The sequence below is a fragment of the Phragmites australis genome, chromosome 4, assembly GCF_958298935.1.
Source record: "Phragmites australis chromosome 4, lpPhrAust1.1, whole genome shotgun sequence".
In the NCBI taxonomy this organism is placed as follows: domain Eukaryota; kingdom Viridiplantae; phylum Streptophyta; class Magnoliopsida; order Poales; family Poaceae; genus Phragmites; species Phragmites australis.
The window spans coordinates 42,042,334-42,057,916 of NC_084924.1; the positions used below are offsets into that span (position 1 = coordinate 42,042,334).

Here is a 15,583-nt window from a genome sequence, read left to right on the forward strand (position 1 = left end):
ACTCAGACCAGCAAAACTTTATGTTTTCAGTCAGGAATGAACTGGATTACATAAGAGTTGAAGTGATTTGTGTCGTCCAAAAGAAGTTCAGCGATCGACACCGATGATTGGTCTTTCTTGATTAATCATTATCGTTCTGGGATATTTTGGCCTGTCCTTGTAAGTACATGACTCTCAAACTGACGAAAATACTAGGAAGTTCTAACACGGCAGCTTGCTACTTGAGTAGATCAGTAAGCTTCAGTGGACTTCCAACTTTCAGACAATCAAACATTCAGAATTCCCCGTTGCACGTGTGGCGGCATGCGGATCGGAAGCAGGTAAAATCATGACCTGATCTCCAGTTCTTGGCCGCCATGTCTTAGTCGTTCTTCACTTTGTATTGCATCAGCACAGAAACCAAATTCTAAGCGACTTACCTAGTCTTATCTCTTCTTTTTTTAAAAGAGAAAACTGTAAGGGAAACTCCTACTGTGGTATATTTAATAGATATATAATAAAAACAAAGAAAGAGAGCAGAAGAGACAAAGAAGAAACATACGTTATATAACGCAACACCCAAATCAAGAAAAGAAACGAGGAAGGTAGAGGGAGGAGCCTCATAGAACCAGAGGACTAAACAAGGGAGGAGAGCCAAGCTGAAAAGGGGAACTGAGAAGAGCACACATTCGAGAGATTAGAGGTGAGCTTCTACCAGAAATTTATCTCTCCATCTAGGGTGAGAAGGAGAATTTTTTTAAAAAATAAAATCATTTCTCTGTTTCCAGATAGCCCAAGCAGCGATGATGAAAGCTTTCATAAAAAAAGGCTGGGCAAACTGAACCTTGGCTTTCTGCATCATGATGAAAAATTCCACTTGAAAGTCCCAAAAGAATTGAAGAGCGTGCTAGCAGCTCTCAGCAAAAGTTGCAGTCGAAGAACAGATAAAAGGTAGTTTCCTCCACTTTAGAGTTACAAAGAACATAGCTGTAATTATTAGCTTCAATCTTACATTATCTCTTCTTGCTGTCATACTCACTTGTTTCCAAAAAACCAAGAACATACGCATATCGAACACGAACGTTCTGAGAAAATTATATCTGATATCTCTGCTCTCATCTAGATCACTTATTTTATCTCACAGCGTTTCGATTGTCTGTTCACACATTACGCAATCAGCCCGGTTCATACTAATCAGTGAGTAAGAAGTTTGTCCCTACACCTAATTATGTCCACCTCATATTAACTAGTCAAACACATAGCCTTTTTAAAAGGGCGACGAAAGCTTGCTAATTGCGATGCACATCGCATTTGACTTGTGGATGTGTTAGATAATGCCTAAATATATTATGAGATCTTGTCCCTGGCCTATGCGTCGTCGCTTTGCGTCGATTTCTTTATTGGCTATTTGGTTCTGACCTAACAATTTAGCCCAAACAAACTGTAGAGAGTTATCCATAATCCCTTTCTGAAGGCCATATGGCACATTTATATTCTCAGCACTTTAAACGACTAAATGATTGGACTATTCATTTGTTATTGCTATGATGGAGGAGTGGTTTATCTTAGCCTCTGTAATAGGCCAATTCAACCAGGCAGAAAGCAAACAAAAGATCTCGACGTGATCTCAGGTTGCTATTATCAATCATTTGCATGTTTACTCCTTCAAGACACCAAGAATCTGTAAACAATAAAACAATCTGCATGCTAGCTTTATTCATACCTTGGGCATGTTTACGCCGCAAAAAAAAATCAGAAGAAGTCACAAGTGTCGCAAGATGAACTGAATACTTGCTTTTATGCAAAGTCCACAGCCATACTTTTCAGGCTTTTCTCAGAGGATATTTAATTTGTAGGCCAGATGGATACTAAATTTTGTAACTTTTCCACGGGGATACATCAGAAATCAGAATTTCTTTCCATTCATCATGCTGTCAGAAAATTATTCATCGGCATAGGATTCCTCATGGCCCTTGGCTGCGTTTTCGGCAGCATTGCGAGTAATCTAGACAACTTTCAGCACATGGAAAACCAATCCTGATGCCTTATCACATGGAATTCTTCTTGAGTTGGGAAGAATTTAACGAATTGGTTCCCACACAAGAGTAGATTTCCACAGTACTCGAGATAATAGTAGATAATTCACCTTTGTATCAAGTGTCAACAACACATCTGTCTCGCTGGAAATTATCATTAGCTACGCTTTTGTTTATGGGGGAAACCGAATAGTCGGCAACAACTTGCGGTTAAGATTGGACAAGATAAGAACCACTCTGAGAAACGTGTGGTTCCATGATTAGAAGCTTTTAGAGAAACACAGACGAAGAAAAAGTTATCGATATATTTAGGCGAACCGGACAAAATGATTAGTTAGGGGGCTAGATCAGCCTGCTAAATCAAGAAATGGGACAAGTTGGGCGACATAATGTATGCAAGCAAGATATAGACGTTATGGGTGCTAATATAAACCTACTTTCTAATGGTTGGATACATAAGGCTGCTCATAACAATCATGAACTGAATTAACAAGTGTCGAATTAGTTGAGCAGCTAGATCACCTGGTCCAGTACACGAGAATGGACAGACAAAAAAGAACAATACTGCATGAAAATGCATAAGCAGCTAGTACAGTCCGGTCTTGAGTGTTGCGTATATGTTATACAGTACATTAGGATCCGTTTGTCACGGTAGGTTAGAATTAGATTAAATTCTGTTTTAATGTTATTTGATATCTAAGTTATCTGTATTTTATATATTTAGTCCTCAAGGCTTAATATAAAACACACACAACATTCAACCTATCCTCGTTCTCTTTCATTCATTGGGCACATGGAAAAAGAAGAGGCCTTACATACACAGCAATATTGGTGTGCAAACGGAGAAAGAATCATGGAAGGCACAATTATAAAGTATTCCATTTTCTACTTGATCTAGAAGAGAATATAATGGTGAGGTCATGGTTCATTCCCGCACCTTCAATAATTTTAGCTACTAGTATAAGATCCCCCACACGACAGGATAGCACTAGCAGTTGCGCTGCAGCACACCATCTGTCATCTCTGAAACCCTTGTAGGCTGCTCAGTTTTCAGCAATCGATTCTACTAGATAGATCGGGGGCCAACATGGCTAGATTTGGATCCAATATCCTTTGTTCTCTAACCAAACACTCTGAAATGGAATAAATTAATATACATATATTGCAACGTCTTTTAATGGCCAACTAATCATTTCATCAGAGAATAATCATCGCCTTATCATTGAACTGATAAACTAGTATAAAAATTATGGGACTAGCAATATGAAATTGGACCATTGACCAACTTTATTTTTGAGAGATAGACATTGTTGAATTAGCATCGATCACTGACTTGTGGAGCTTGGCCAGTGAGTTGTCCCACATCAGACCATTTAGCCCCTAATTCACGATTTGTCATTACATTATTTAGGATGGGTCCAGAACCTGATTGCCAAATATCTGGAAATTTTTGAGCGGGACACCACATGAATCCTTAGACGGGGCAAACGATCCATCATTGGATGGTACAATCATTGGTGGCCCTGTGGTTTGGTCCCGCTGCGTCGATGGGAATGGTTCATGATGGGCATGGATGGCTTTGGATTAGATCATAAGCTTGTTAGCCATAGAAGATGGCAACCTAGCACAAAGAGATGGAATAGGTTGGGTGGAGGGAACAGGGTGTGATGCAGGAATACCATAGTACAAGTCTACAAGGTGGACAAAGCAAGGTCCATGAGCGAGATTGTTTGGACAAGCTGTGTACGTGATTGTCATGTGAATGATATTCGTTTAAATTACAAGGAAGCATGTAGCACACTCGATGCGGCTTGTAGCATGGTTAGAATTGTAGAGATCAGACATTAATTAATATGTTGCATGATATAGCATGTACACGTGTTGTTACCACCGAGACACATTCATGCGTGCATAAATGTGAGCGCTGGCCAGAATTTGAACCGCCACGGATAGAGTCACTCAACTAAGAGAAGCCCTCAACTATATCCAAGGGCTTCGGGGCAAAAATCCTATTATAAAGGGATTTTCGTTTTTTTCAACATTTCAACGATTTTTTTACGGTTCCTGCTACGAAGAAATTTTTAGGATTATTTCTTTTAAAACGGGATTCTCTTTTCTTTCCCTTCACGATTCCCCTCGAAAGTAAATTGTTGAAGATAAGAGAAAATAAAAAAAATAAGAACGAGAAAGATAATCCCAAAAAATGAAATAAATAAAATATGATTGAAGATGATCTAATACAATGGTAACCAAAACCATTTGGTGCGAAGAAAACCAGCGCCCAACATTTGTGAACATGCTGATAACCAGCACAGGGTGGCCATGATTGGATGTTGACCCAAAAGGAATGGTACAAACACAAAGATGGCGTGCTCATCATGACGTGGACTCCTTTGTCTTTGTGTTATTGCCCCCAGCAAATTGCTATTGGTACCCAGTTAGCTAGGGGCTGTTTGATTCTTACTCAAGAAGCCAAGCTAAAATTTGATCACCTCTAAAAAGTTTGCTTTCCGTTTGGATAAGGTCAAAATTTAGTCGCACCTCAAAAAATTTGGCCAATCAAATTTTTTTTATGGCAAAGCTAGATAAGATTTTGGTGTTCAAAATGGTCACCTGATTTTTGCCGGACAAATTTTTGACTCGGTCTCAAACCAAACACTATTTTAATTTTTTCCCAATTTTGACATGACCTCTGTTTTGACATAGTCAAATTTTAGCTTGACTTCTGGGAGTGGAGAACTAAACACCTAGTGTGGTATTCATCATATAGTAACCATGCTGTATTGATTTGGGGCCTGATATGATTAAAGTAAGCAAGCTTTTTTTTTCCTGATTCATATACTCCATCTAGGTGACCCATCAGAAAGAACTGGGACTTTCTATTGTTTTCTTGATCTGATAGATTTATTGTATCATCTTTGCATCTCTAGTCTTGACCCCTTGTTGCTCATAAGTGGATGGACATTCTCATTTAGACTAAAAAATATTTTTAATGATCACTATCATGGGCCCATCTAACGATACGGCATGCTAGGATGAAATTCACCGAAGTAATTGAGTGCATCTTTTTTTATTTCCCTTTTTACGAGTGTAAGAAAAGGGGAGCAAAAGTATAGAACATTTTACTCAAATAAATGGAAAATCTCATGAAGTGAGTCGGAAGCAATTCCTTGCCAACGAATGTCAACAATTGTGAGGTAAGTGATGAGAGGATGAAAGCAAAGTAAATGCTATTAGTACACTTCCACTCATAAAAGGGAATGACTTGAATAACATCAATTTAATTGGAGAAGCTGGTAGGTATGTCCCTATTATGTTGATTTTCGGTGACACTGACCTAGTACAGCAGGGGACGATTTAAGCTGACTAAATTGGGAGTGGTTCATATAAACGATAAAAGATAAAGTTGCAGCACAAATTGCTTGGTAATACAAAATTTGAAGACAACTAAAACTAGGCGAGTAGTGGAAAATCAGTGAGAATGTAAGGAAGCGCTAGGCATTCTTCAAAACTATTGGTATCAACTATATAAGTGGATGTTAGTGACCATACGCACTATGTACATTTTTGGCTCAAAACTTTTACTTTTTTATTGCAAGAGTTCGATGTTTCCTATTTAAAAAGCGCATAAGCCCAGTTAGGCATCACTGTGCATCATGCTTACCTTGTTTGACTGAACAAGTAAAATATTGCAAAATGTTTATTTTGTGTCCCTCAACTTTTCCCAAGGTCTATCATTACCTGCTATCAAAAGCATTTACTTTACGCCCCAAATGCCAAAGTGTAAATCACATACCCGACATTTGCCATGTTCTTTGTAAAGGAAATTTTATTAACTTTTATCGTCACATTAAGATGATATACAAACTCATAAGAGTTCACTTCCAGTTTCTAATAACTTGAATGCACATGGCAAAAAAGAAAAAAAAAAGGAGAAAAAAAGTAAAAGCATAGAAGAATAAACGATCCAACTCGCGGGCTAAGAAGAAGTATCAATCTGAAGCTAGACTGTCATCTAAACTGGGTAAATATATCTCTAACTGTCCACTCCAGAAGAGTTGATGCCAATGTTTCTACCGCTGCAGCACAACCCTCGTACGAAGTTAACATGTACATATAGAAATAATATGCAAATAAGAGTTATTTTTCCTCTTATTAAAGATAACACTACTACAGAAAACGTCATCACCGTCGGTTCAAAATTAACATTGCTTTTGATTTTTGAACCGGCAATGAATTAGAGGTAGTGATAATCCATAATTACCACTGCCGGCTTATGAACTAGTAGTGATAGTGAGTATCACTGCTGATTCATATCTTGAACCGACAGTGATAATCTTTTCGTATTTGCAAAAACACTTTACCAGGAACTCTTCAACATGGAGATTTGTCTCAAGTACAGAAGAACACATGCTGAAATTTTTGTAGTAAAGTATTTTATACCTATATCTAGTTTCACCGAATGGCAATATCTAAATCTATATTTGCAGTGACAATAGTAAGCCTAAATGAATACAAAGACATAATACATCTTCAACACATCTGTGTTTTTTGCCATTCATTTAGATCTACCTATTGACACAGTTATCTTCAAACAAGATTTGTGTACGCAATGGAGGTGTCTATCTAATCTACATTCGCAGTGGAGATAGGGAGAGGAGATAGGGAACGGAGATGAGGTGTCCGTGTGGAGAGGAGATGAGGAGATGTGGGGGGAGGGGGCAGAGATAAGGAGACAGAGAAGGCGTGTGGCCGCGCGGGTTGCTTAGGAGATGATGAGGTGGCTCGAAGCTCGGCGCAGAGGACAAGTTGAAGCCGGGCACAACGGATAGAGGCAACCTCAGTGGAGACGGTGGCCACCATCTCCACTGAGCTCGCATCTGTCCCTTGGGAACGGCTTCAAGAGAGCAAAATGATATGGCTATGGCTCAAAGCTCAGTGAACAGCGAGATGGCTATGGCTGGGCGAATGGAGAGGACATGTTAAAGCTGAGCATAAGGAACAGAGGCAGCCGCGGTGGAGACGGTGACCACCGCTTTATTGCAACCACATCTATCCCTCGGGGGCCGCTTCAGGAGAGTGAAATGAGATGAGGGAGTATGTGGGAAACGAGTTTTATTTATAGAAAAATTATCATTTTTGGTTCGGATTACAAACCGATAGTGATAATAAATAGCACTGTCAGTCCGTCTTCATCAATTATTAAAGCCACATCTTTTTATGCATGTATTTTTAAAACCGATAGTGATAAATATTATCATTGCCAATTTAGAATACGAACCGATTAAGATAAAAATTATCACCGTTAGTTATTAAAGGCACATTTTATATGCTCGTCTTTTTAAAGAACTAACAGTGATAACAATATTATCACTGTTGTTCATGCTACCAAACGATAGTGATGTATCACTGCCGATTTGTAAGAAGAACTGATTGTGATAATATTGTTGCCACTTCAGTTCATGTTACCAAATGGCGGTGATGTATCACTGCCGGTTCATAAGAAGAACCATCAGTAATAATATTGTTATCATTGTTGGTTCGTAACAGGATTGATAGTGATAACAACTACAACTACTGGTTCTTGCCGGCTTGACTTTTATACGCGCCTGGAGCTTAAGTATCACTGCCGGTTATTATTGAACCGGCAGTGAAAGAGGGGGTAGGGATGATCCTTTCTGTGACAATATAATAATATTTCTACATAACCATAGTGACCAATAAAAAGTTGTCATCGCTACCATTACTTTGGTTCTCCAATGTTTACTAAGATCATAAAGCTAGTTTTCAAACATGTTGGAAATAATATGCGGTGGGTAAAGATTTGAAGTCACTTGAATGATAAACCATACAGATCTCACAAAGCAACAATAAAAAAAAGATGCTTAAGTAATATTTTTTACTACCTTGCTATTGTCTTTTACTAGATTATCTTTTATTAGTAGTACACATTTACGTATGTACCATGAGAAAATTTTTATTTTCAAAGAAACTTTTAATTTCCATAGTTTCCTGTTTATGGGTGCATCACTATGTATTAGTGCCCGGCAAAGTGACTTCTTCACCATGAATTTGCCAGATTTTTTTAAATTCTAGTGAAATTCATCAAACTCTTGTGTAAGAGTGATGTTAATAAGACAAGGTAGCAGTTGATTCCATAGTATTAATTTTGGGCTAATCAAATCTTGACGGAATAAGATATTCGGAGGGTAAGATTGGCACATATTGACAAATATGTCTTGTTTGTTTTGAACTATATTGTACGAACATAGATATTGGTCGCTAAGAAACGAATTTCCCAACAAGATATTTTTGCCATGTGGCAAACACTTTGTATCTAAGCCAACCATGGTGAGTCTCTTACTTTGCCAACATGGTAACATATTTGCCATCATTGCAAACACCACCTTTTAATTATCCAAAAAAACCCACCTCCCAAGATAATATGAGATTCGATTTATTTGGCAGGCATAAAGTAAAAGGTTTTGGAGTGAATGATTAAACTAACTCAAAAAAGAGTTGAAAGACAAAACTTGAACTCGACACATAGTGTTTGGCCAGCCTTTAAATAAAAAGAAAAGAAAAAGACTGCATTGTTAAACTAACTTTTGTATCCCATAACACAATACACATGTTAGTTAAGACCAAAAGTTTTCACATGAGAACAAATATGGAAGGATCAACCATTCATAACATAATTTACTTAATTTTAATTCGATTTGTCGATGAAGTGGTCAATTTTTTTGAATGTTTTTGTCAACAATAACTGCGTTGGAAAATTGAGCGAGACGAAACGCCATGAAACTGACCTTCAATCGTGAGTGCTACATAGAGAATGCTATCCATTGTCAATTGAAGGGAAGCTCCTTCGAAAAAAAAAATTGAAGGGAAGCTATTACCTATAGCCTATAGGTATGGATTTAAGGGTAGGTTTGTTTAAGTTTATGTTTTCGGGTTTTTTTTGAAAAGCTGCATTTTTTTAAGAAAAAACTGTTTTAAAAATAGATTATTGACTTCTACAATATATTTTTAGCTTGTCAGCATATATTTTCTCAGAAAAACATCTATCAGCGAGCTTCTCAACTTTGTTTTATTTTTCTCAGAAGCAGGCTTCTAACTTCTCTACAAATCACTTCTCTAGAACCCCATTTATTTTTTCTTCTGGTTTCTAATTTCTGGTGGCGGCATAAGCAGAACAAAAACAGAAAGCAAACCGGACCTAAATAGCATTTAACAAGCTATAAACTGATACATAGAAATACTTTGCACAATAGAAATTATTTTCTAGATGAACCGACCGGATAATTGGTCAGAAAAAAGGGTCATGCATCTTGACACCCAGAAAATCATATCACATAAAAAAACATTAGTGTCGAATGATAACTGTTATTAGTGTTCAGTCTAGTACCCGTCACTCTTATCACATCACTAATGACAGGTTATTACAGAAGATTACAATCGTCACTAATAAGATCATTAGTGATAGGTCAATGATCTGTCACTGATATTCAGTTATTAGTGACAGGTCGTAATCTTAACCCATTACTAATAACTGATGAATGTTTTTCATATTTTCTAACACGAAAAAAGTCAAAAAGAATTTTTTTCATCCGAGCCATCCCAAAACAGGCCCATGACATATGCCTCATAAACCACGCTATTTTTCACAATATTTTTGAGTTTGTCCGTGGGAATCAAACCCGTGACCACTCCCTTGCGCGTTTAGCCATCTTACCACCTATGCTATCACGTAGTTATGATAGAAATCAGATATTTTATCCTTTTAACCTTATTTGTTGAAGGGTATTAGTGACGCATCATAACTGTGACCTGTTACAAATGACTAAACATTAGTGACGAGTCGTAATCTTTATCTGTCACTAATGATTGATTTTGTCAAATTTCATTGAGGGTTATAATTTATCTATAAAATTTTGCTTCATCCAAATTTGTATTAATATATGTGATGAATTTATGAATGTCTCATGCAAACGATCGTAATTTCGTAGGTGGCCTAGAGTGTTTTTGGTAAAACGAGCATAACTTTTGCATACAGATTCGATTTTCACATTTTTTTACTCTACGGATATCTATAGAAAAATTTACATCTGTTTCTCCCTGATTTTGTCGGGTTTGACAAATTTTTTGAGGCCAAATTTGACCTAGAAGATTGAGTTTTCATCCTCTAAAATTTCTACATCATTTTTGGAACACGTGTTTGTGTCTATAGCTAACACCTTTTATATCAAACTTGAGCAGAAATGTATAATATTTCCTATTTTAGTACTTTTGAGGTGAGAAAAATAAGAGAAACACAAAAAATATTTGTGAACCAGATTTGCATTGCTGAGCATTTAAATGGAGAGAAAAAAATAACATATTTTATTTTAGTAAGGAAAACTTGTTGAGTAGATGAAAACTAATATATTATAGAATCGTCATATGATTTCATTTTCATGTTTTTTTATCGATAGCAAATACCACGAGAGTCTTTACCAAAGTTCTGCACCGGTGAATACAGTTATCAGTGACAGATCATATTATAACCCGTCATTAATAATTATTCATTAGTGATGGGTTTATATCTGAGCCTGATCAGAAGACATATTAGTGATATGCCCTTATTAGACTCAACATTAATAAAACATAACGGATGCTAAGATGCCATCATTGATACGATGTCTCCTTTACTTATTTATTAGGTAGTGGCACATCTACCACCATAACCTCATCCCTAAAGTGCAATTTTATCCATATATGAGCTTGATCAGGAGTCAAATTAGTGACGTACTTATATTAGACCCATCATATAGAATATTAGTGACATATACTTAAACAATCATTATTAATATGATATCTACTTTACTAATTTATTACATAGTGACATATCTACCACCATAACCTCTCCCCAAAGTGCAATTTTATCCAAACTCATCTAAAACAAACCAAAAAAGGGACCGGAGAGTAGACAGCAAAACACGACCAAAACTGTTAGATTAGGGGCTAGCTAGTACCAAGCTACTCGATAAGATCTCACCATTGATGGCTAGAGAGGGAAAGCTGCCTAGTGAGGTGCGTCCCTCCTGCTTGGAATTTTGGATAGGGACTATGTGGTGTCACGTAGAGCTGGTGATTTGGAGAGCACAAAGAGCAAGCTTTTTGCAGGCAGCATGGTTGGCTGAGGTTCTCCTCGAGTTGCTGGAGGGGCTAAGATGACATGGGGCGGCAGTTTAAGTCAAGCAGCAGCACAAGACTAGACAACAACACATGCTACTACATCTAATCTAGATGGACTTATTTTGTGTTATTCTCGGTGCTCCACGTGTTTTTTGACCAATGGGTTTCTTATAACAAAAATCTCATGATTGCTTGCTGGTCATAATCCGTGCGATGTGTGACCGTCGGATTATTGTTTCGCTAGGCTTGTATAGGTATGTCTTGTCCAAATTTTTGAGCTTCTAGAGAAGTATTGGAGGGATCCCGATCCTCTGCAGCGGAGAAGACAACGTATTTTACTGTAGTATCAGATTTGATTTTTTTATTTTTATCTAACGGTTGAGAAGCGGGCTAATGTATTTTACTGTAGCCCCTCTGCAGTTGCAATATCCAGATCAGTATTGGAACCATTTGATATTTATACAGTAAAATATTTTGATATTTACATCACAAAATAAATTAAATCTATAGGTATGAAGTATCGCGTGCACCAAAATTTCCCGCATAATCTCTTCGGGAACGTCCGAAACAGTTTCCTCGCGTAGTCGAAACTGATTGGAATCCAGAATTGACCTTAGATTTGTGAAGCACAAACAATCTGGACGTGCACTTGTATGCAACTTTTTTTAAGTACAAACGCATGTACGCACACACTACCCCTAGACCCCGATACGCTATAATCGCTCCATCACAGAGCACGCGCTCGGTCGCGGCTGAGCGGGGTCAAACCCCACCAATACTGCTCGCACTTGGAGATGGTACTGCCGAGCTAAACGCTGGTTCGCCACTTGCATGAAACCTGATCATCGTCCCTGCAAACGGATCGAACGCGCCCCCACCTCCAGGATATCAAATAATTCGTGGGCGCCACCCTATCTGGTCTCCTGCCAACGTGTCACCACATTACCCCAACAAGTCAGCGCCACGCACCATCGCGTGCTTCATCCCGCAGTTTCTGTTTTCTTCATTTCTCTTCCTTTTATTTCCTTAATTTTCTTTTACTTTCCCCGTTTATGCACTCTACGTATGGACATGTAAAACACTTGAGACAACGCCCGTTTAGAATATCATCCGTATCATTTATAGACAGTTTAAAAAACAATATCAATAACCCATATATCATTAGTGCTGGCCCACAATAAATACATTACAAGACACATTTTGCATTGTTTCACGTGCTACAGGACACATTTGTACCTTATTCTTAAGAGACGACATTTTTCTCTCTTTTCATTAACACCTTTCCATGTCATCACAAATTTTAGATGACAGCTCTTATAGAAAGCTAAGGTCACACGTTTATACATGCCCTAATTGACTAACTTGCATGCACAAAAGCAAGTTATATGATATTCTCGATGATTCGTAGGAGCTTATGAAAAGCTCGACTAGTAAAGCTCCGTTCAATACGTGCGGGGATTTTTTTCCGCTCTTAGAACCAAGGCGATGAGGATTTGACAATTAATAGTTAAAATATTATTAGAAATACGATATATTTTGAGAATGGAGTATCATCATTCGTATTCGTTACTTTGCACGGTAGGTTTAAATACTGCCTGTCGATGTAAAGAATAGGGTTCCTGTTCTGTGGGTCTACACCAGCAAAGGTCCGCTGACAGTAGATATTATCAAAAGCTGACTCCAGCACGTATGTTTGCCAGGGCTTACGCGACCAGTCCCCTGATCACGGAAGGAAACCTATAACATTGCTGATTGTGGGGTAGGTATTCATCTAACCAGTCTAATCTCATTTAGTGATATTCTCTCAAGTGTTTTTCTTCCCCAACCACATCCTTTCGGTGAGCAAAATCATGGCCGACACACTGATGCAGTGACCCGTCTCGTAGCAATTAATACTACAAGACGGCCCTGCAGGCAGGTGCGATGGTCTCGTAAGTGGGTGTGATGACATACGACCGATGAGACAGGGCACACAAGACGATCAGGTAGGCCGAGCATGCCCACTCTCTGTGATGATGGCCTCGTAGTAGGAATTTTTGGTACGAATGGGACTGCTATAGTTCTGGCATGTACTGATTGTATATGCATCTCTCCTCCTACTATATAAAGGAGGGAAGACTAGGCTTGTAAAGGACAAAACTCTTTCTATAACCAAGTTGATCCCTGTCATAAGAAAATACATATGACGTAGGGTTGTTATCCCACGAGAGACCTGAACCTTGATAACCCCTTCTGTTCTTGAGTTCATCATCCACACAAACACACACGCACACTCGTAGAAAATGTTGATCATGCTCCCATTGACTGGCATACCTCGGACACATTGTCAAGGATTAACCCTCGATAGTTGGCGCGCTAGGTAGGGAGTACATTTTTGTATTTTGATAAGTGTTAATAACCTGATTGGGCTACCCATGGTCAGATCCACGATGACCACTGAGTCCCGTTCCGAGGACCTCGAACACCGAGAGGTGTTCATCATGGGATATGACATAGATAAGCCTAGTGTGCTCTAAGCTTGGGATACTAAAATGGAGTCCGAGGACTCCGAAACCCTACGAGAAGTTTGCAATGTACCCCATGTAATGGGGAATAGCATAGGTTCTCGTCCCTTAGGCACCGGCGGTAACCCTCAAGCCATACTCCCAGGGGGAAACCCACCCAGTGCCGAACAAGGAGGCGCTCCAATACAGCCCTAGCAACTACAGTGTCACCCGCACGAGTGCCTACAGAGGGAGTAGTCTTTGAGGGCATCATTGTCTAGTCCTTCGTGTCACGCAAATATCAAGGGCTCCCTCCCTTGTAATATTTCACCACTCTACGGTCAGCAGCTTGACTTTGAGGCTATGACGCCCACACAAAACCTACAGACCGTTTGGATGTTTCTTAGTCACCCGCCTGTGGCAATACCAGAGGGTTCGCCGGTGGCGCTATGGCTATGCGACCTCACTCTCCTACCAGAAACCGCATGGCGCCAAGTCATGGTGGCAAAGACCGCACCCATTCCCAGGAATGATGACGATCGTGGTTGCAAGAAATTGCAGCAAGCCCCATGGTAGGACAAATCCTATGCCCCACTGTAACGGGGGAAGGGGGTACTAGGAGAACCCCGCCACGTTGGGATAGCCAAACCCTTGACTTGCGTGACTCTCCTCACCAATGTGACTTCCGCAGCGTGATCCAGGGAAAGAGGGCCAACCGAGAGCAGGAGGACCATGCCCGACGAGGGTAGGACAAGGGCAAGCAGCTCTACTGCTCGCCCCCTTCGCAGAGAGGCATCAGATTCCTCCATCCTATCGTCAGGACCTCGTGACCGTTGTCTCTCTCCCCAAGCACGTGCGGCCTCCCATCAGCCAATGGCTCCCCGCTATGGGATAGGGTGCAACACCTTATCGACCCGGTTGTGAGAGGTGCACTGGCCGGACAAGTATGACATCTCTTCTAACTCGGAGGAATTCCTACATATCTACACCACCATGGTGTAGGTTGCGGGTGGAAATGGGAATGTCATGGCGAACTATTTCATGACTGTGTTGACAGGCTCAGCCTGGTCCTAGCTTATGAACCTCCTTCGCTAGTTGGTTCACTCTTGGGAGGACTTGTGCGACCAGTTTGTTGCCAACTTCTAAGGGACATATGCCCGACCAAGGGTCGAGGGTAACTTGTACCAAATTAGGTAGCAACAGGACGAGTCGTTGTGAGACTTCATCTAGTATTTCATCGAACGCCAGAACACCGTTCTAAAGATCCCAAGTGAATTTGTGGTCATTGCCTTCTGAAGGGCAGGTCAGAGACCAGAAGATGGTCGAAAAGCTAGCCACCAAGAAAGTCTGGAGCATCACTGAGCTCTTCGAGCTTGCAGACAAGTGTGCGTAGGCCGTTGAGGCCCAAGAGCACTAGAGCGGCACGAAGCTATAGCCGACCTCTGACTGACTCGCCTCTTCCAAAGGGGCCAGTTGAAATGAGAAAACGAAGAATAAGAGTAAGGCAGGACTACCCGAGGTCATGGCAGTCGAGCAAACCGGCCAACCACAACGTTCCAGTAGGCCGACCACATGGTCCACCACATATTCGGAGGAGCCACAACGCATTCCTCGAACAGGGAGTACAAGTCGGTGGTCCGTGAGGTGTGGGCGACTGTGTTGGGCCCAAGCCCTCATCTGAAATGGTCAAAGGAAGTCGGTGGTCCGCGAGATGTGGGTGACTATGTTGGGCCCAAGCCCTCATCTGAAGTGGTCGAAGGTACCCCTCACTTTCAGCCAGGCAAACCACCCTGTGTGTCAAGCTCTCTGGTCGTTACTCCATTGTAGTCGAATCCATGGTACAGAATATTTGACTAGGTCGCGTACTGGTTGATGGTGGGCGCTCCATCAACCTCATCTTCGCCAACA

At 40.1% G+C, this 15,583-nt stretch overlaps 1 long non-coding RNA gene across 1 annotated transcript; it reads left to right on the plus strand.

The window, feature by feature from the left end:
* Window positions 1-467: 467 nt before the first annotated feature.
* Window positions 468-13,455, plus strand: LOC133914421 (uncharacterized). The gene is made up of 3 exons (XR_009909245.1): window positions 468-682; window positions 768-930; window positions 12,893-13,455. It is a non-coding gene; the product is annotated as an uncharacterized LOC133914421 (long non-coding RNA).
* Window positions 13,456-15,583: the final 2,128 nt, after the last annotated feature.